At 48.4% G+C, this 23,047-nt stretch overlaps 1 protein-coding gene across 2 annotated transcripts in view; it reads left to right on the top strand.

Annotated features, from left to right (window-relative positions):
• The window catches only part of LOC144155525 (sodium-dependent noradrenaline transporter-like), a 204,091-nt gene that overhangs the window by 77,818 nt on the left and 103,226 nt on the right, over window positions 1-23,047 (top strand). The window contains exon 1 of one of the 2 annotated variants that reach the window (XM_077687030.1): window positions 6,451-6,615. The exons of the other annotated variant lie outside the window; for it this stretch is intronic. The gene's annotated coding sequence lies outside the window, so the exon portion shown is untranslated. Of the gene's footprint in view, window positions 1-6,450; window positions 6,616-23,047 lie in introns of those variants that run through there. 2 annotated transcript variants of the gene reach the window in all.

Raw genomic sequence — 23,047 nt, 5'->3', positions numbered from 1 at the left:
CCTCGTCCCTGGGCAGTGATTTTTAAAGGGGGGGGGGGGGGTATATGCTATGCGGGAAAGCTTGCAGCGCTACGAAATCCTTGGTATGGGGCTAGAGGATGCAAGAGCTCGGGTTCTGCTTCATCTACGCTGGTTAGCCGGGTTAAACAACGGGTCAAACTCTTTCCTTATCGGTTATGTCGTGCTGACCTGGCGCTCATACAACCCTGGGGGGTCTCGGCTGTGATTTGTGGTTGATGATTGGAAGCTTGTTGATGTGCAGTCGGCCCTTCGCGAAGTTGCGGCTCGCCTGTTGGTCGTCGGTGACGGTGACTCTGGCGCCGGCAGCGTCAGGGTTACCTCCGCCTTCCTCAGCTTGAAAGGGGCTGTTTCGGATGATTGTGCCGGTATTCGTTGAGCAAGAAAATGGCAGTGCTCTGCGGTGGTTGATCGTCCGGGGTAATGTGCCGCATCCGTGTAGGCTGTAGAGCGTTGATCCCTGCCCATCTGAAAAGTGGCATGGGCATGGGCCTCTGTGTATACGACGTAGACCAGCGCAAGTCCTGTGTTTTTCTTCTTTTGCATCCTGTCTCTAGCTGCTAGGTTTTTACCATGTTTCATTGTGCCAACTAACTAGCCCAGATTCGAGCATTGACAAGACATAGACGGTCTTGAAGGTAAGTTGCGCTTGTTGTGATCACAGAGACGGACACAGGTGAAAAAAGGTACATTTTCACGAGAAGACGGCGCCGTCTTCTTGTAAAAGTGTATTTTTTTTTCTGTGTCCGTCTCTGTGATCATAACAAGCGCAACTTACCTTCAAGAGCATGTTACACCAACTAGTCCGACACCAAGCTTCACTGAAAGACGTAGACCTCTGCATAGCCGTACGTGCGCAATTGCGCAGTCTTTAGTATAGAGAACAGTTACGATTTCCCGCGATGTCAGGCTCGTGAGGACACACTCGTGAAAACTGTCATATTTACTGCTGCTGTAGGTATAAAAGTTTCAGTTTTATGACTTCGCGGAATCCTTTATGAGTTGGAAGATGCTTCTCTATCAGGTCACAAGATGCGACTTTTTATCGTCGGTAAGAAAAAAGGATAATAGTTAATTACGCTCCTGAAGGAATGGTCAGAGCGCAGAAAGTGATGCTGATGATGGTTGTTGGGGCTGTGGTTGTGGTTGTGGTTGTGGTTGTGGTGATGGTGACGGTGACGGGGGTGGTGGTGGCGCAACAAAATAAAAGAAATATGCGGATATTTGGAGAATTCTCCACTAATGCGTAGCATTCTTATGTCGCTCGTATAGGGTGGAGTTCTTTACAGCCAAACTTGTTTTTCAAAATTATGTACGACCAATTATCTCCATTTCCTTTATTATACGATTGCAGGTCCACCTTCCGCCAAATCTGCATTTTTGTGGAAATGCAGGACGTTACACGGGTCGCCACTTATCGCATTTTTTTTCTATTTTTCTTATGTTTTCATTTTTTAAAATTCTCTTTGACCAATTATATCCATTTACGCTATTAAAACGGGTACAGGCAGAACTTCCGGCAAATCTGACTTTTTGTGGAAATGCAGGGCGTTACACGTTCCTGGCTGTAGGGTTACTCGGCGAAGAAGGCTACGCATTAAAATTAGCGCAGCCTACACTAGTGGCGCAAGGCTGGAGAAACAGCAGAGCTGGCGGCCCGTCTCCCTTCGTCGGAGACCCGGCTGTTGCACCTCACATGGATTTCCGAACTTGCCGCTGAAAGTTCTCCACGACTGGCAGGCCCGGGTCGTTTTGTCCGCAGGCTTTCCCATCTCTCCCAAAGTGGACGTGCCAGAACCGCGGCAATCGGCTTCCTGAAGTCGGCGTCTGTAGTGTGAATTTGGCGTCTGCGCTCCTCACTTCAGGCGGGAACGCAGGTGAACTGGCGAGGAGAACAGCACGCGAGAGATCACGCCACGAACGCTGAAGGTCGAGCCGGGCGCTCCCTCACGAGGCGCACGGTCACGTGCGCTCGGTATTTCAATGCGTATCATTCTTTGCCGGGTACCCCTACAGCTAATACCCCGCATTTCCACAAAAATGAAGATTTGACGAAGTTACACCTGTACTTGCTATAATTGCGTAAATGAAGTTAATTGGTCGAACAGAATTTTGAAGAACAAGAACCATAAAATAAAACAATAGAAAAAATAGCGAAAATCGGCGAACCGTGTAACGCCCTGCATTTCCACAAAAATGCAGATTTGGCGGACGTTCTACCTGTAATCGTTATAATAACGTAAATGGAGATAATTGGTCGGGCAGAATTTCGAGAAGCCAACAATTTTGGCTCTAGAGAACTCACACTCTAAACACGCCACATAAGAATGGTAGGCGTTAGTGGACAATTCTCTGAATTTCCGCAGATTTTTTTAATATTTTTTCGCGAACTCCTCACGCCGTGCAAGCCCACGTGCAAGCCTGGATGACGCCGGGCGCTCCTCACGAGGCGCACCCTCACGTGTGCTCTGGCTGGGTTTTCTGGTAACGCTCGACGGCGAAACTACAAGCTTTAACAGCTCTGCCGTAAAACGTGCCACGTTGTACGGGTGAACGTGAGGTCCAGGCGGCTGCGGTGGCGTTCTAGCATGTGCTTGCACCTTTCGTCGTCGTTTGTCCGCGTAGAGATGAGATTTTCGTGCAATTTTAAACAAACACCAATGTATCTTGATTAATTTTTTTTTAAACTTCTATTCGATAAGCCGCCTTGCCCTGTGGTTTTAAACTTGTCCATATCGTACCGATTCCTAGAAAGACGACACACCCCTTGTCTTTCCCAGATATACCGGACGATTTCCGCATTATCTCCTACGTGTAAGTTGCTTGAGCATGCAGTGGTCACATGAATCATGCAATTTTAATGCGCCCATTGAGCGAAAAAGCCGTCGTCGGCGTTGTCCCGCGTCTTTGGCAGGTTTTAAATTCCAATTTTCTGCGACGCTTTTCATAGCACGTATACCTCGAACTACCGGCGCCGCAGTGCCGGCCCGACACTGCGCATGAAGTTACGCTTTGAGGTCTAACGCCTCAAACCGGTATCCACAGCATGACGTACAATTAGTTTGGCCTTGCTTGGCACGCTGTTGGACTCATCGCAATGGCCAGCTAACGTCAAGTGTAAATATAGGCCTAACGAAAGTAATTGGCAGTCTCTTGCTCTTGATGACGGAAAAAAGGGAACGATGCGATGATAAAAATACGACGATAGTGGCGGGAATGATGAATGTTGTGGTGATGATGATGATGGCGGTTGGGGTTGGTTGAGTTGGTGTATCAAAAATTGAACCCCAAAATATACCTGGATTATAGCCCGTACCTTAGCCCTCTTTCAACACGGCGTTCGTGTTCTCTGGCGTTAAACCCTTGTATCGAACGAACATTTTCATAGTTTGTTTTTTCCCCAATCTCCATGTGGAACAATCTACCTGACACTTCACTGCAGTCAACTCATTCATTGAGACACATGCTGTGCTGCTTTTGAACTTTGTAACCCTGATTGTCCTACTTTACAACTTTGATTCTTCCCTTTTTCCCTTGGATTGAATGTTGCACTTTTATGCCGTATACTTTTTTCTGTATTTCTTTCACCGTAGTTTACTATAATCAAATCTCAGTTTCGGCCCTTAGGGACAAGTGCTACCTGAATGTGCTTATGACTTTTCATAGCAGCATTGTATACCGCGGCGACTGTTGCTTGGGCTTCACGCCTGCAGTATTGCGTGAATAAATAAAAACAATACCAATTATCATCATCACCACTGATAATGAATGCGGATGAGGATGAGTATGTACGCACACACATAAATAAAAACAATACCAATTATCATCATCACCACTGATAATGAATGCGGATGCGGATGAGTATGTACGCACACACATTCTTTTGCAAAGGTTTCTAAACCACGAAAAGATTCAATGTGGACTAAGATACAAATAAAGTTTATTCCTCCTCCTTCTGGACTCCTGAGTGCAACCAAAATACAAAACGTGATCAAACTAAACGCGTTCAATGCCTTTGTTAAAGCGATCTTAAAATTGTATCAGCAGATTCACTAGAACTAAGTAACGCAATGTATAAGGACGCTAGATGCACCAGATTTTCTTAAACGAAGTCCCCCAATGAATTCATACACCCATCCCCTAGTTGGGGAGGTGGCAAATATCGCCGCGAAATGGGACTCTGGTTGCTCCGACGTCCATGACGTGCGCGTCGGGGTACGGTCTTCCACATCCTAGTAGAACCAACCACATACGAGTAGAGTTGCAATCCGCATCGAGTATATTCGTTGCGAACACGCTTTCCAACACTTTCTTTCTTTCTTGACGATCGTCTGAACAGGTCCCGCCTCTGCTCTATGGAGTGCAAGCTCCAAAATGGCCTTCGCGCATTGCTCCATCAACCTTAGCAGCGACTTCGACAGTCGCCGCCGCGTGCTCCATGGGCCTGCCGTGGGAGATAATCCGTTTCCTCGCGCCCTTAACATTCGCGCCCAACCAGTCACTGTTGTATTCGACACGCATTTTTCACCATATGTGCCTTCATTGTTTGATGAATTTATACAACTTTCAGCTGTTAGAAACTAGATAGCCACTCCCTGAACCACCTTGGATGGACTCCCTGTCACCCCAGCGTTGTCAATGGTAATCAACACGAACCAGACATGGGAGCTCAATTGGTTCTCGCTTTCATGACTGTTGTCAGACGTGTGTGGGAATAAAATGGACTCTCGCTTTCATGAGTCTCGTAGGCAGGTGTATGAATACGCCCACTTTCTGCCTTAGACAGGGGTGTTAACCCTGAATTTGTGTGTGTGCGTGCGTGCGTGCGTGCGTGAGTGTGAGTGCGTGTGTGTGTGTGCACGTTTGCGTGTGCGGGAGATCATTCCGTAGCTCAGGGTGCAACATTGATAGTAGCACCATTAAAACTGCGTCGTTGTACACTTACGCATGCTTAGCGTAATAGCCACCGCTTTATTGAAGCTCATGCATGATTAATTCCACCTGTACGTAGAGATGTGCGCGCCCGTACAGCTGAAGTCATATGTGGGTGCAATTAAGGCCGCAGGGATCCTCGCAAAGGTCTGACTGCGCATAAGAACGCGTGTAAGAGCAAAATAAACGCTCCGGGTGCCATTTCTTTCCACTTTCTGGACCGTCTGAGCGCCGCCGGGTATGTGGCACCTGCAGGCGCTCTGGGTCGACGTAGAGCGAGCCGGCAGGAGCATAAATCAACCGGAGGGCCCCCAACGTTGAGCAGTGCTCGAGATTAAAGCACCTCCCGTCGTGCCATTCCTTTCATGCAGGAAGCTGATTTATTGAAACCTAAGTCCCACCCATGTACACAATGTGGTGAGCGTATAGAGAGCGCCTCAAGCCGCCCCTAACGATGCGCCTTTTTGCAGAAATTTTTGGAGTTGAGGTGGACCTTCGACTTTCCTAGGCGCGGCCCATGTGAATCGCCCGGCCGACGGTACCTGTCTATATATCGGTGCTTATGAAGCCGCGCTGAAAGCATCAATCTTCAGATGCTCCGCCTTCGGGGCACTGCGGAGACGCGCGCGTTGAACTTGTGAAATTAGTTGGGGGAGAGCAAAAGCATCTGCACCCCGGCCGATGCGGCAGAGGACGAGTCAGATCGGGATGCTGAAAAAAAAAATGATAAGAGAGGGTTATTGCCGCCAGGCCAGACAGCGCGCTTGGTGTTATTAGTTAGGTTGGAGGGTTTCATCACCACCTTGGCTTGCCTCAGCGCCAGCACGCTCTTCACGGGACGATCTTGATTGACAGTATACTTACATTCCCATTTCTACATGCCACGGGGTTTAATCAAGTGAACTTGGACGATAAGATATAAGAAATTGGGCCACGATGACAAAATATTACGACGCTATAAGAAACTGCTTATGCAGTTTACCGGTTGTCTGTATATTTCTTCCCACAGCAAATGAACCTACATAATCAATTACGGCTCTCTTCGTGTCGGACGTCTGAAGGTAGCACCCTCTCTGGAACCACGTTTTCACATTATTACGCAAAAAAAAAAAAAACATTTGTTTCGCGCAGCCACCACGCTTATACCGCCAAAATAATACATTGCATACTACATTGTGGGGACTCCGAACTTGGACTTGATGACAAAACGACGTATGTACATACAAATAACCTATCTTTGCACATAACTGCTTGTTGCCAGATGAGAGCTCTACTCTACCTTATCGAGGTACTCCAAGAGCGAAAGTAAACGAAAGTGATTTCGCATCCACGGGGTGAGCGGGAAAGCTGTCCATTGCTGCCCTGCCCAATCAGTTGCCGATAACACACGCGTGTGGTGGAGTGGGCACATTCGCATCTTATCAGTAGCTGCACTGTGTGCACATAAAGTGAGCGCGCTCCAGATAATGGCTGCGAGGAGGTCAACACTGGCCAGGAGACGCTATTGATCCGCGTTGGCCTTCGCAAAAGGCAAGGTGACGCGTTCATAGCCCGCGCACGGGCTGTTGGAGGACCCGCAAGCATGCAAGCAACAGACTACTGGACCGTAGGCGATACCGCGTGGGCAGCCGCCAGCGTGGAGGCGGTACTGGGGTTCTCCAGTGGGTGAGTTCTGGCGGCTGTTTCTGGCACAAACGCGAAGCATTACCCATCAGAAGCCACGCGCGAAATGCGACACGGCCTGGCATAAACTGGAGCGAACCTTGAACTTTGTTGTCGGGGTACAGTTTTGGGAAGTATAGCTACAAACCACGTAGAGACGAGCTTGCAAATGGTCCGTCCCGATTACGGTACGGAAACACATGCGGTGACCGAATATAGGTATATACAGTAAGAAGTGGCACACAGGAGTAAACAGGCGGTATTACATTGTGTCAAAAAAGAAAGTATTTCCATCATTAAGACTGGGGCTGAACAAATGATACCACCGTCATTGTAAATTCATCAACATTCACAAGATCGCTTGGAACTCATTCCCTGTTTTCGTAGACAAAAGAAAAAAAAAAGGAATGTCTAAATTTGTCAGGGTGCGTGTGCTAAACGGCGTAGTGTGCTTAAAATTGTTCCTACTGCTTGAATGGCAGCCGGCCTAATGGAGGAATTCGTCTTTATGGATGTGACAGCACCGTGACAAACAGCACAAGAAACTTTATGAAAGAAACCCTACGGCGGCAACGCAGTTGGCAGACATGCTTGACTGCATGTGTACCTGTGGCAGCCCCGCTATGGTTCTATGAATGCTTACGGTACGCAAACCTTAGCGCATTATTCGAGACGCTTTCCAAACTATTAGTGAGATACATTTTGTGCGGGTTTCAGACCATGTTTCTCAATTCAAGGATCTGCCTGATAAAAGCTTTAAGGGTGTGCAGTTTCGATTGTGGGGGACTTTTGACTCATTTTTACGCAGAAAGCCGAGTTGACAATTCTTTGGCGCACGTGTTGTTAAAATCAGTGTCCTAATTTATATTTTGGTTAAATTTCGTACCTAGGTACTTTAGAGATTCAGCCCTCTTGGTGTTCTAACCTCTAATGTAGGCAAATTGAAGAGGCATCTTTTTTCAGTTATGTTTGTACGAGTAGTTCTATTACTATGTGGATCTGTTAGCAACATTGCCTTCCAGTGAATTCGTATCGATGGTTTCTTAATCGTGGGTGCTTTTACACGGAGCCCCTGAGATTCAGCAGTCTGAAAGACAAGGTTATTTTCTTTTCCACAGCAACCGCCATATTGACGACACGTGCCGGCATGTTCGACGGCTAGTTATAGATTGGAAGGCTTTGGCTATCATCGTAGTACAAATATTTTCAGGAAGAGTACGGCGGTTTTTCCAGGACGTCCCGTTCGCGCTACTCATCCCACCTATGATGACGAAGTTGTCCTGATGGCGCTGGGTGGCGTCGGGGTGCCTCCCTGGGCCAGGATCCAGCGCAGTGTAGAGTGCTAAGTGCGGCAGTATCCCTGGAACGGCCAATGCTTGGCGTACGGACCATACGCAGTGGCGATGCGGAGACCGCGTAAGAGTGCATTCCGCTGGCAAAGCGTCTACTTAAACGGGTACATGGCGTGTGCGTGGCACGCGCCCCTAGGGCGAGCCGCTGCAGAACTGAATTGGTGGTTACGTCATCCAGGCGCCTCCCAAGCCACCATAGGGACGTGTTACTCGCATCCGTTCATTCGCCACCCAAGGAGGCGATGTGATTCATCACCGTAATCATCATAATCGTCGTCAATGCCGTCGTCATCCTAATTCTGCAGCAGGACGAAGGCCCCTGCCATAGGCAGCTACGTCGACTATGTATTCCGCAGGCCCGTAAAGATCATCGGCAGAGAGGCCCAAAATGGCACGATTTGGTCCGAAGAAACCAGAAGGAAGCGATGCCGGTCCGGTGCGCATACGAAGGGTCGCATACAAAGCAGCAAACGATGCTTTATTCACTGAGAAATTACACAATTTAAGCGGAAATTTCAATTCTCCCACTAAATCGTGTGTTTCGTGACGTCGCCGATGACGTATCTAGGGCAGGTATTTGAAACGAATGTTAAGTGTGTTAAGTAGGACTGCAGCGGACGACGAAACGTCTTTCGTTGCTTCGTTTGCCGCCCGTCCTTCAGACGGCGCCACAATACCGTTCAGGCTAGAGTTCCTGTATATAGCTCCTGTATATAGCTATATACAGGAACTCTAGTTCAGGCCCGCTGTCCGCACTCGCTTTTTTTTTTGACCGGATTTGCCCCTGGCTTATTATAGTTACGGTTGATAGTAATCGTTTCGTGAAACATCGCGTATGCTCGACAAACAGGGTCACGTAAGACAATGTCGCCTATGCCAATCGGCCAGTGTCGTTTGAGACAACCCCAAGGCGCCGGTCTGTGTGCAGCTATAATAAGCATAAAGTGCGCAGTACGCACTGGTGCTACTATGTTTATGTGAGTGTTCGTAACTTCCACTGTTTACCCCACCATTCTTACTGCTACAAAAAGAATATGCATTACATTTAACCGAAAATAGCTCGTTCAGCATGCTTATAAGCCTGCCTAATTTGCGTTTGCTTTTGCCGGCCTCAGCCAATCGCACAGCTGCCCATAATACGTCATAGGTTCTAGATCGGGAAATAAGCTAGTGGGTCGCATGGCCACTGTCTTGCTTTCTAATTACATAGCTCATTTTAGTGAAGTTTGGGTTAAAAGTGGTTTCAGTGTCGTTTTAACGAGGCAATCTTTCGAGTGAACCAAACTTGCATTCAGTCTTTATGGCCCCTTTAGGCGCTGCCGCCACCTTCACCACGACCATATCGCCCATCCTCTTTCTCCTAGACGAGAAAATTACAGAGCAGAGCAGTTTCGGATTTATTTGGTTGGGAAAACTTTTTCGCTTTGAGCCGAACGATACAAGGGAATCGCGCAGTTTATGCATTCAATACAATGGAGCAGAAGCACTTTCGCGATCGTGACGCGCCCACTTTCTAACTCTTGACGGGACTTGATGGTCGGCTGGCGATCGCATCCCCGCGCATTTGGTCTGCCGAAGGTTCCATCCGGACTCAGAAAGAATAGGAACGAAAATAGTTGGCGCTGGGGACGAATGGAAGGGTTGTAAGCAATACGTGTTCTACCGCCGAAATTTCAGCAATAGCAAGCTATCGTAGGAGCCCTAGGAGAACACCTTAACAGTTGAATGTCTTGGACTGGTTTAAATGCAGTAATGACGCGGGTTCGACTCCGATCACGGAAGTCGTTTTTCAGATGGAGGCGAAAAATGAAAACTCTGGTGTGTCGAGATTTCGGCGCACGTTGAAGTAAGATCTCCAGGTGGTCAAAATTAATTCGTAGCTCTCCAGTGCAGCGCACTTCATTTACAAGGTGAAGCATCGGTGCGTTAAGCCACCAAATCTTTTGTTTGAATGCAGGACCGGGAGACACCTAAGCCGGTGTATTATCCGAACCATCCAGTTAACTGACAGGCACGAGCACTTTCACTTTAAAAAACCCCGGAGGGGTTGGTTTCACCCCAATGCACCTGAATGCCGCTGATTGCGATCTACAGTGAACTAGAATAGCGAAGTAAGCCACTGAAGAAGCCCAGCGTACGATTTGACAAAAATAATATGGTGGGCACTTCGGCGGTATTCAAGCCTGACGATTTTCATTGCTTCGTGTCATATATCACAGATAAAATTTCTGGTGCGAGTTGCCGATTAAATTTGTTGCCTTGTACGCAGGGATTGAATTCAAGTGCATGGTGGTGAAGCAGACCTACGAAATATTTTTAGAGCGAAAGTACGCTATGTCTCACAAGGTCATTCATCGCGTTACAATAACCTTGAGCCGTTGGATTACAAGTGCGGATGTTGTGCCGTCACGCCACATGAGCTGCTGCAGAGAGACGCCGCAGCTGCGCTCGCTCAAAGCCTCGCCGCTGTGGCACCACGTGACTAGGCGAGGGTTTAATGGCTGCTTCGTCGCCGCTTGGGCGCTCAGCCTCTCCATGGATGGCGTGCTGGCTGGGCCGTCTGTGCGTGCGCTTCAGCGCAAGCGGCAGGCAGAATCCAATCATCCAGTAGCCCAGCTGTCATGAACCACCGTGTGCATAGTCTTCGCAAAACCAAGACAGGCAGACATTTCGCTCGGGATATCAAGGTTTACAAGTGGTTTTCCAACAATAACAGTGCCAACAATAATTTGCCAACAATAACAGTGTTGGCAAATTGATGCGTTGAAATTCGCCGGCTTAAGTGATATTTTACTGAATTGATTCGCTGCCCGCCATTCCTGCACCCCCCCCCATTCCCTCCACCAAAGTAACGCGTCCAAGCTTTACGTGGGCAATGAGGCGCTCCCACGGCACGCTGTACTGAAGAATTCACGTGAAAAAAAAATCCGTGAATCTACTGTGAAGTAATATTTCTACTCTTCCTGCGAATAAAGATTATGATTATTACTTTGGAACTATGCTTCTAAATGACTAATCACTGTGTGCAAAGCGGGGAATTCGGCAAACAGCGAGGCTAGGCATAATATTGGACTAATAAAAGCGACCTGCGCTGTGGCATCATGCCACGCAACGTAAGAAATTGTTACAGAGTAGGCCACATTTTCGAGTCCAATCGTACCCGTGAGGCGGCTTTACCACGATGCGCCTGAATGACCAGTCGTTGCCATCACTAGGGCCAGCGTGATGTCCAGCGTGGGCTTTAACTCGATAGATGTCGTTTGCGCTCTGACATTACATAATGCGAGCAGGTATGACTTTTGGTATTGAGTGAAGTCATTGCACAGATGACAATTTATTTTAGCCAAATCCCATGTCGGGGCTCAGTATACGCAAAATTCGCTCTCTTGGACGCAGCGATCCGTCATTTGGGTGTATTGTAGTGACGCAGAGAGAGAGAGAGAGAATAAAATTTATTAAGAGCATCGTAATGTGGTGTGGGGCCCTCAGTCCAGGACTCCATTGGAGACCCCTGCCGCCACGGCTCTTTCCACCAGCAGCCTAAGCTGGGAATCGAGACCAGAGATGGACAGCTCCTTCTCCCACTGCTCACGGAAAGGGTGCGCGATTCCTTGAATTTTTGGGTTTGCCGAACACTCCCATACCATGTGGTACAGGGTGCCCGGGGAAGCGCAAAATTTGAGCAGCGGGAAGTACTGCGTTGGATGAAGTAGGTGAAGTTTGGTCGGATGAGGAAAGGTATTTGTTTGGAGGAGCCGGTGGCAGTTCTGCACGTTTATTTGAGCTTGCTGAAGTGGGAGTGGTTCCTTCGTCCGGGAATTCATGAGGCGAGCAGAAAGCCTTCGTTCTGGATGCCAGGAGTTGTTTGACCTCCGGATGACCGCTGGTCACCAGGTACTCCGACAACTCCGGGATGAGAAGAGAGGATCGGAGAGGAGGAACTTTGAGATTGTGCGCCCACTGTATTATAATATGAGGTAGAGTTCCCGGTCAATGCACAATGCACATCGCCATATTTGCGTTGCGCAATACCACAGCGCAGATCGCCTTTCTGAGGAGGAATAAACTTTTATTGTGCACACCACGATGTGCTCAGCCTCCCAAGTCCAGGAGGCCGCGAGTCCGAGCTGCGTCCAGAGCTCGTTGCACCAGTGCTTGCTGTCGCTCTAGTGCTGAGCTGGTCAGCTCGGACTCCCCCTGCTCAGGGTTCTGAGTCAAATCGTACGTCCGACATCGTCATTCGCAGAAATTTCACTGTTGGCTGCACGGAACGGCCAATCGACTGCACTACCCTCTAGGGCCTCTGCAGCACAATGCTCCAGAATGACCAATCGAAGTGGTCCAGTGTGCAAATTCGTTGAAGGACTTTTCGAAGCATTAAATTTGAGCGAAAAAGGGCATCTGCGCTGGTACATTGCCCAATGCAAAACGCCTTGCGTGTTGCCCCTGCGTACATGCATGTTTTGGTCAAATCATATGTCGGGCTCCGTAATTCGACGAATTTGCACACTAGGCCACTTAGATTGGTCATTCTGAAGCATTGTGCAACGGGGACTTAGAGTAGGTGGTGAAAGTGAACCATTCAATTGCCTTGGAGTGTATTGAAGCAACTTAACGGGGGTTTCGAGGGTACACGAAATACTTCAGACCCTCTATAGAATTCTTTGACGAGCATCGAGGTGTCGTGCATGCATTTACTCCTCTAGGGACAGCGTTGTCCGTCGCGTCTGTCCAACATAGGCATTGAAACCACCATAGTTTAATTTTAGGCTTAACAAGTGTGGATTTTGTGGCAGTTTACCTCAGTCTAAATCAGCTTTCATGGGATGACAAAAAATTTCTCAAGGTTAAACTCTCTGAGTTGTTGGAAAATAGATCCGTTGACCGGCTAACAACGACGCTTTACCTGCTATATGCCATCACGGCAATGAAACAAATTATCTTCATTGTACACACATTACAACTGTCAGGTGGGAAATAATTACTCTATTTGCTATGTGAGATCGTTAATTGATATATAAAGGGTAACAGTAATAGCTTGATAGCTCAACATAGTCCTGGTGGAATCTCTATCGCAATATATTGGGCCATACCGTATCTTTTCTTTTGCAGAAACGCTTGCTAAGATGATTGATGATTTCAGTTGAGCTTTAGAGGTTTGCATATGAATTGAATTCTTACAATTCTGCTAGAATTCCGGCTAGAGAAATGCGACAGCTGAAAAAAAATCGTCATTCAAAATGTTCCCTCCTAGCAGTTTGAGGTTGTCCCAACCCGAAAGAGGCATTAGTTCACATGGATACTTCCAAATCTTGTATAAAATGGCTGTTTCTGCGGAAAGATTTATCGTATAAGCTGCTGTTTCAAACGGTCGGGTGAAGAGAAGGGAAACATGAGGCCGCCGTTCCGAACAGCTGTTACTTCTTCGTCCTCTCTTTATTTCTCTACCTCTTCTGCTACATTCTCCCCCCACGTTTCTTACAGAAGCAGAACCTGTCATCAGTTCAATGCCTGTGACCTATACGTACACATATGCAAAGGAACAATAGGGCCTGTGCACTTTCTTTTTGAAAGTTCCTTACTGAGCACTCCTGACCGAGGAAACGGGGACGAATCTTTTATCACCTGAAGCCGACCGCTTAAGCGAAGAACCCTGTTGTCGAAGACTGGGTGGAGGTCATGCAGGAGAGACAATCTGTCTGTCGACACATTGGCTACGCGAAAGTTGATCGATTTCGCGGGCGAAGTCTTAACTTTGGGTACGCCGCATCCAGAAAATGTCTGCCCTGACCATCTCCTCGGCGGTGATCGATGCAGGAAACGACCTTTGGGCCTCTCGACAACGTTCCATAAACCTGAAGACCCGTGGTGTGATACGCAACTTTTTTTGCCGACTGATAAATCTCTCTACGCAAAAAAGGGGCTCTGAATTTTCCTTTGCCTGAAGAACCCATGAAAGTTGAGAGTTCTCACGACGCGACTGTGGATGCATCATCTGCTTTCCGCAGGCATCTCTCACTCCGCTTGGGTCAGTAGTCCAAGCTGAGCGATGTTTTGACAGCCACTCTGGGCCTATCCACCATGTTCAACTATCACGTAGAATATTTGCATCGCAGACTCACCCCTCTCGTCACTAAATCTGCAGGATTACCTTCGCCTGGGCAGTATCTCCAGCTCTCCAGGTCGGTTACAGTGGTGATTTCAATGATTCGGTTCCTGAAAAACTCATTTGGTTTGTACCGCTGCCCCCGAATCCAGTTAAGCACAATGCTAGAATCTGTTCACATGGCAGAGCTTAGAGACAGAGTATTCCACGACGTCTGCAGGTAATTCATCACTCTCACAATTACCACGGCGCCCATCAGTTCCAATATCAGAAGGGTCAAGGCTTTCGTGTGTGCGACTCGAGATTTGGCCATAATCAAGGAAGTGACGACATGGTCATTGGCGTCTGAAGCCTTGAGGTATGCGCATACTTTCAAGCTGGCGTCTACGAAGATATAATTTCAGCAGTTTTCACCGACGTGTCAAGTCCATGTCTCGCGCACCGTGGAGTTGTAATCGAAGCCAGCTGCAGTAAATCTGCGCACCAGGCTTTTCAAAGTATGGCAACGTCTATAGGTAGCTCAGCATCATATGGCACTTGCCTAATCCTCTATGGTAGGAACAAAATCTTGGCTGTTACAGTAAATGGCGCGAGAACTCCACGTGGATTGAAAATCCTGTAGAGGTCTTCAAGAAAGAGCGCTTCGAGTTGACGTGACCGAAGCAGATGCTGAGTAACTGCTTTGGACGCTAAGTCGAAACAGTTGTGCTCTGTATTCCAAAGCATTCCCAGCGCTGTTACATAAGTTGTTGCCCTGTCAACGTTATCTTCTCTCAGGTCAAAGACCTTCTAAATCTGCCTGCCATTAGTCCATATTTACGAAGATTCACAACAGTGTTACTCATTATAGATTTGGAGTTCTCATAGATGGTCAATACTTCGTTGTAGGTTTACGCTCCCACGATTAGGTCATCGACGTTAAATGACTTCTTCAATTTTCTAGCCAAACCTCGGTCCTGCGTACTCACCGTATCCAGGTAATATTTGATGGTGGCCATGAGCAAAAAAGAGCTAGAATGCGACCCAAATGGCACTCTCGTAATTCTCTATTCGACTATATTTGCCGTGAAACTGGCAGGAAGACTCTCAAAACCAGAGAAATTCGAAAGCCCCCCAATTCGGTTCTTTGGCTTCGATTTGCAGGAATGCCTTTTCTTTGCCCGAATTTATGGCCATGGGATATGACCGGAACCAAAGCAGAACCTGACGTAACTCTGGGTTGAGATTTGTTCCTTTGTCGAGACAGTCGTTGAGGGACGGTGCACCTAGGGAGTGCGAGGAGGCGTCAAAAACAACTCGCAGTTTGGTTGTCAATGCATCCTCGCTCAGGATGCCGTGATGCAGCATGTAGTAGACCACCCGATCGTCAGGAACTACTTCGGGTACGACTTTATGGTGGTTGAGCAACAAGTATACTGTAGCCCTTCTTGGCGTGAAATTCGCGTTACCAACCTCTGCAGTCGATTCAGTGCGATGTCATGATTGTTTGTCAAGAAATTTTTCCGGCCATCGTTCTAGGGAAACGCAATAGTTTACCTTCCGCCGTCCTTCTGAATTGTTTGTTTAAAGTGGGCCAGAAAGTCAGTAGATGGTTCCCTGGAGTCCAGGATGTCCATAGATTCTAGCTGCCGGAACGACTGCAAAAGCTCTGACGCTTCATCGTCTTCAGCGACGCTGCTCACATGCAGAACGCAGACCATAAGGCGAGTTTCACAGCCTAGGAATGCCTTCTGCTGAGATGGTCCTTGAAGTTTCCACCCGAAGGTAGTGTTTACCGCTGCAAGGCTTTCGATTTCAGGTCTCCGAGTAACTTCTCCCGTTAGCAAGCGCCATATGTGGTCCGATTCGAGGAGAAGACCTAGTCCCGGCTCTGAATCTACGCGCATCAGTCTCTGCTCATCAGCGAAGACCTTGCCCTGCGTCCGCAGATTGTTTACGAAGGAATATATCAGCCGATTGTGCAGATAAATCTTGGCAGATGACGGTTACCCATGGACATCTGTAGCATCCGGGCTGCGAAGGAGGATTTGAACGACTTTTCGCTCCTGCGCATACGCGGTAGAAGCACTGCCGAACGTGTTGAATGCGACCGTCGTCTCGTTCACGACCTTCAAACCGAATTTGGTTGCGAGTTATTCAATAATGAATGATCGCTGGCTTCCGCCCCAGAGCATACGTTGAACCAGTCAGCTCCTCCCGTAGTGGCTCAACCATGCTCGTAACGTCTTCAGGTACACCCCGTTGTCCTTAGCACGAACGCTTGGCTATTCGTTCTCTCCAGAAGCTCGAGCCGTGGCCGATACGCAGACCGTAGTAGCCGAAGCACTCGCGGTTGCACTCTTCTTAAACGAAGAGTCGCACATGCTGGTTGCATGCCTCCCGCGGCATGACGCAAAAGTCAATCTAAACTTGTTGTCTACCGCTTGATGACCTCAGGACATGTACCTAAAACATCTGTCTTTCGCGAGCTGCTCTTTCTTAGTGGTCATGGAGATGTCGGCGGTGCATTAGCGCGTGCCGTGCTTCTGGGAACGGCAGGAAAAGCATTCTTCTTTACAGTCAGCAACGTGTAATGCCGGCGCTGTGGGAAGGTCAATCCACTGCTTCTCTGGTCAGTTGCCATCGAATTGTCGTTGGGGAAACCAGCAGCACTGCTCCCGACTCTCTAGTTCAATCTTCACTAAGGTAAGCAGTTCGTTCCGCTCATCATCCGACTCAGCCACCAGTACCAATGGATTGGCTGGAGGCGAGTCGTCAACTGGATTGGAGTTCAGCTCTCAATGCCGTTTCTCTTCAGTGTAACTCAAAACAACTTCGTGTGGGAGTGCGTGCTGCAGTGTATCCACGAGAATTGAAGAGAAGCTATATTGCACGTTTAGGCAGTTCATGCAGCGGATGTGTAACTGAGTCGCCCCGTAGAGTCTCCTGAGCCCCTCGTTGCTATCGCTTTCCCCATCACGCAACGGTGCAGATAATAAAGCTTTCACTTGGGCGTAACGGCGCTATTGTTGTGAATAGTCGGTTCAAAAATGTCCCAAAAGCACGTCCACAACTGGAATTCACCTCGAAAGGCAGGTATGTGCAGCTGTGGAAGCTGAGGTCCCTAGGTCGTGGCCGCACTTTCCTGTCCGAACGGGACCCCTTCGTTGACGGCTGGCGCTTGTGGCGCGTTTTGAGCGGCTCATTCTAGAAGGTCGATCTTGCGGTGAATTTGCGCCAACGTGTTGAGGATATGGTCGCTCTATTCCTCGGCCACTTGAAATTCCATGTCGAGTTTATCAGCCGTAAGAAGTCCTCGAGCTCCTCGCTGCTTTTCGAAACTCGGCGTGTTTGGCCAAGAGGCGGTCTTGCAAGCTTGGAGATGTCCTCGCATCCGGTGTCGAGAAATGAGCGTGCTTCGTTTATATGCCTCGTATTAGACCTCGGATAGAGCTTGCTCTTGAGGCGCTCCATGGCATGGAATGCTGCAACCGGTCGTCTCTCAGCCCGTGACGCTCCAGGGCCACTCCGTTAAACCGTTCCTCCCCCACTGGCGGCGCGATGAGAGACGGGACCTTCAGATAGTGCGTAGAAGCCAGGAATTACCGCACGGGATTTTTGCACCAAATGTTCCAAACGTTTGGGCAAAGGGAAGCGAGGCAGGAGGCTGTCGTTCCAACGACGACGACGACGATGATGATGATAACCATGCTGTTCCTTTATGAATGGCACATACCCAAACAGGCGATCGGCCAAACATCAATGGCAAGAAAGAAGATCTCACTTAACTACATTCTTCTGCATAAAGCAAATTTAGAGTGGTTGAAAATCTTGAACGAATTACATAAGTTGCCAGCGTAAACGAAGCCAATCATGGTGGAAGTCTATCAGAATTTTCTACGAAGCTCAGAAGGACTGAGCGCACATCCCGGCGGCAGAGCCCCATCTCGGACGCCCCGAGTGAAAGGAGATTCGGTACGGATAAGGCAATCCCCAGGCTGCGAAGCGGCACCTCAACACGCTGGTATCTGGTCCTAGCAGACTCTCGACAGTCCAGCAGGTAATGATCGACGAGCCCATCTTCATTGCAGTAGCTGCACAGAGGAAATTGCGTCAGACGTGGCCTGTAAAGATACCTATTTAATTGTGGCAAATGACAGCGGATTTCGGCTAAAATAACTTCAAGGTTACGTGAAGGGCACCAATCTGGTTTACAGGAAAATTTAAGGTGGTGAAAGTCTGCCAGTGATAATAAAACGCATTTCTTCTGGCCTCAGCCTTCAAGGACATGTTGCCGCCGTAATTAAGAATGGTGACAGAATAAACTCTACGACTGGCCCAGAGAGTGCCATCCGTGCGAGAAAGTCAGCAGCTTCGTTTAGAGAAATCCCTGCAGTCAGATGAGGCGGCACGAGAGATCTAAATATTCGTTGGAGAGGGGCAGCTGGGCAGAGCAGACTGAAAGTGAGTCTGATTATAACCGGACAAACAATCGATGCATCTAACTTCCGTAGTGCCAATGCGATGGCCAAAAATTCAGCGTAAAATATGGGGATGAAATCAACTTGACGAAGCGGAAAGGACGAGTTAAGGGAGGGAAAATATATACCTATTCCTTATTTGTCTTCGCATCGGGACGCATCTGTGGCAATTATCACATCGCGCTGGATGGAGGCCAAATGATCTTCCAGGAGCCGATTGAGCAGTCGAGAATACACTAATCTGCCATTTTTGGGAAACATGTTGCGCAGGCACATCTCGAGGGGAGTAGTCCTACCAAAAAAAAGAGGAGTAACACTTTTGATCGTTACCAGTAATGAAGAAATAAAGCTTTGTACTAAGGTACATTGCGACGGATACGATCTAGGCCACTGGTGAACATAAAACGAAGCTGGTTTCGTAATATAGATGTACTGCGACCTGTTAACCACAGATTCATAGGCTCGTATGAAGGTATTCACAGAGAGTATGCGATATCTGGTTAACAGTGGAGGGATATGCGTGCTTCGAAATAAAGTACTGCATTAGCCGCGCACTTGGGCTAACTTAAACAACAGTGTAGAGGCTGCCGTTGCAGGAGGCCCAGTCGATGATGCTTGTATGTCGCATACGCAGAGAATAACACACATCCAAACTCTAAAATAGGGTCAGCATATATTCGGTATGCCATAATAAGTGAGTTCCTGCGCATACCCTTTCTTCTATGACTGAGACGCTGCAACATTCTTGCTACACGTTCACCTTTAACACCTGTTATTGCTATATGTGGGCTCCAGTCAAGCACGCTGGTGAAAAGAATCCCGAGATATTTTAAATAATCAACCTGTGGAATGATGTACTGGTGATAAGAAAAAGTGACATTAACTGGGGTAGAGACTGGAAAGACTAGTATTGAGAATTTACTGGCGTTAATTGAGAGATCAATAGTGCCTAGCCAGGAGTCCAGAAATTTTAAATATGATTGCAATGAGGAGTCTTTAGAGAGTTTTAATATCAGACTCTGCTGTGAAAAACGCAATATCGTCGGCATAGATATATGTATGGACTCCCGAAACCACAGGGACCGCACTTAACAATAAGTTAAAAAGTACAGGCGAGAAAACGGCCTCTTGTGACACCCGTCGAGTTTGCGGCCACCTAGTGGAACAAATAGTACCCCTTGCACAGCAGAATTGTCTGTCTCTTAGAAATTCATAAAGCCATGCTATAATGTGCCCCGGAAAGTTTAAGCTCCCTAGCCTAGAGAGCAACGTGGGACATTCAACATTGTCGTAAACTTTAGCACTATCGGGGGTCACCAAAACAACAACCTAGTTATAGCGACGGGAAAATTTTATACGGCTTTCAAGGTCCATGCGCGAAATGCATACGGAGCACTGGCCAGGGCGAAAACCAATTCGGCATGGGCTGAGGACATTAGCTTTGCACACAAACTGCATAATGCGTGATACAAAATCCGCTCAATTAATTTCCCCACACTCGATGTACAGCTGCTACTTCTTTTTCCTCTCTTTATTTCTCAACTCCATAGCGGGCGCACAATAACGTTGTTCTCTCTCTGTCTACCTCTTCTCCTGCAGCTGGGATGCATGCACGACCCAACCGATCACAGCGGAAAGCGCATATATACTCACGGGCTATATGGCGCGGAATGTGGCGGGGGTACTTGCGAATGACCGCCTTCCCCTCTTCCCTTTAGCCAGTGCACGTACGTCTTTTGTCTACAAAGCGGCTGCGGAAGGTCCGCGACAGGGTCGTTGCCTGCCTCAGCAGCGTGCAGGGGCACCAGGACAATCCTTTAAAATTTGAGTGTGAAGTGTAGCGCTTTGACGGGTTGCACTCAACGGAATCTGCCTAAAGGTTTTGGAAAACAACCCACTGAAGAGTTGGGTTTAAGCGCCAAGCACGACTTCAGGAAAAAAAAAAAAAAAGATGATGATAGGACAGAGGCGCGCCTCTGTCCTATCAGTATCGTTTTTCCTGAAGTCGTGCTTGGCGCTTAAACCTAATTAACATGATGGCATACCAACTAGCCCGTGTCGACACATTAATCCAGTGAAGAAGATCCTGGCTATGTCATTGAGCTGGGGCGTGAGATCCGTATGAAAGCCAGCATCCGTTGCCAATACTCATACCCCGTGTAAGAATGAACGCTGACCAAGCTCCCGTGTGAGGCACTTGGCGTCGGTGCTTTGGAACACTTGTTCATAAGTTGTGGCAGTGAAATCGTTTCAGATATTTTTCCGCACCATGCAATGCAAGGGAGGTCGACGCTGTGAAACTGCTAGGGTGTCAAGGACGGCGCTTGCCACGGGCCATTCGGGGTCGAAGCTTTCTGCCAGCACCGGCCCCGGCTACATGACGCGATGTCATCTCGCACGGGGCCACTGTGCGGAGCGCTATAGCAGCGTGGCCTGGTTCGAGGCTCGCTCGGCTGGGCCCCAATGAGCGAGGCCGGGGGCCCTGCTGGGGCCGACAGCGGGAGTCAGCAGGCGGCTTTACATATGCGGCGCTCCGAGACCTGCAGTGGGCGCCCGGCCGATGTGCCCGCCGTCAGATTTCCCCACTGCGGGGTCCAAAATAGACGCGGCCGGACGACATTTCTCGCGCAGCATTCCCTGACGAGGGGAGAAGAATGAGTTCGCGGCAGCGTCTCCCTACAAGGCCCAACGCGCTCCTCTCCCGTCGTCCCGGACGGCCATTGTGCTCGGGCGAGCCTTTGGCGCCCCTCCTGGCCGTCCCCATTTACAATTCACGTCTGCGGCTTTTAATTTTACTCCTGACGCGCCACCATTCAGGGGCCTTCGTCTCCCTGCCCCATTTTCAAGTAAACAAATTTCGGGTCGAACGAATTCTTCATATCTGCCCGAGCTTGACGCGAACTCTTCCCGCTTTCATGCATATCCGCGCGAGCCTATATTATGCCTCCTATCGCCCTTTTGTGCGCTGCCTATCTTCCCCCTCCGCAGAATTATACATCATATGTTTTCGCTAATACACACCTCGTCGGGTGGAAGGCTGCTATCAATGGACTACCAAGTAAAAAAAGAGAATATGCGCTGTACTATCACAAAAGGCGACCATGATATGGACGCCAAGTGCGGAACTTATTGTTCCTTTGTGGGGCTCTGCGGCGGCATTATAAAATGACTGCGAAATTTGTTTACATGAGCCAATAAAATGTCCCTGTGCTGACGTCACATCCCCTTAATGTACTGCCAAGAGGCAAACCTACTACCCATAACTGTTATTACGTCTAATTTAGGATGAGCTCTAGCTCCGCATGGACGTACAAATGGCGTAAAACGCCTTACGCTGAAGTTTCCCACGTGTACCGTCAATCACACAGTGCTACGCGGGGGAAGTTAAAGGACGTGCACTAATAAGAGCTATTTGGGTCTGGGTGGTGTCTATAGTAAAGCAGTGGAGTCGAAAACTCACTACCAGACGCCATATAGCCAGCACGGAATGAGGTTTTTATAAATCCGAGGAGCGGGCACGTAGCTTCACGCTATTATAGAACAAGCAATGTTTTATCCAAATCTGGATAATTTTAGTGCTAATCCTTACTATATACTTTCATTTTCAGAAAAACGATGGGTATGGCACCGTCAAACTAAAGAAACTTCATTGATAGTTGAATTACATGCTGTTACGACGTTAAAAGCCGGTGTTATTAAACACTTGCGTTTTATAAATTTCCGTAGGCAATATTTCAAAAGGGAATACAGTGCGACAAGCGGTATTAATCAACATTATTGATGCACGTTGACAACGAAATATTGTGGGGCCTTCGCTTCCAGGTTAATTGAACCCGGGAACTGATTGATACTGACTCTAACGCCATTGCATTTCTTCTCGTATGGCGTCGCTACGGAATGGAACAGTGAATCATTACTAATTTATCAGAAAGAAAATTATTGTACTAGTCGATAAGCCTACCAGCCTCATAATCCATGAGCACTCAGCGTAGCCGGGAGTGAGGCATTTGGGAGGCGCGAATACGCGGGGAGGTGGTCGCCAGAATGAACGGGCCACTACTGACACACCAGATCGGCTCCGGCACCTGGCAGTGGTGCAAGTAATGCCTTCCTTTGTACACGCGCAGCGGCCGTATCGGCATCGATAAAGCGACGTCTCCGAAGCGTGCTTATCACAACTCACTTAGCATCACAAGGCCGTCTTACCATAAACAGTCCGCGCTGCGACATCGCTCAGCTCTTCATTTTGTTTTACTTCATTTGAGCTAACAACTGGTTTTGTTTGGCTCCACTAAGTTTATCTGGACATCCGTACAGCAGGCGCACCGTGAGAGTAGCTACATGAGAATATCAGGGGGCATTGTAAAAAGAAGACAGTAAAAGACCCGACACACTCATTAAAAGGGCTATGAACACAAAATGCAACTTTGGTTCATCCGAAAGACTGGCTCGTTCGAATAACAATGGTACCCCTTTCAAGGCGAACTTCACTAACGTAGGCTGAGTAATGAGGAAAA

The sequence above is a fragment of the Haemaphysalis longicornis genome, unplaced genomic scaffold, assembly GCF_048455015.1.
Source record: "Haemaphysalis longicornis isolate Haplotype H1 unplaced genomic scaffold, Haemaphysalis longicornis Haplotype H1 scaffold_1, whole genome shotgun sequence".
Taxonomy (NCBI): domain Eukaryota; kingdom Metazoa; phylum Arthropoda; class Arachnida; order Ixodida; family Ixodidae; genus Haemaphysalis; species Haemaphysalis longicornis.
The sequence above is the reverse complement of the archived record's forward strand: the minus strand, read 5'-3'. Positions and strand labels throughout refer to the sequence as shown.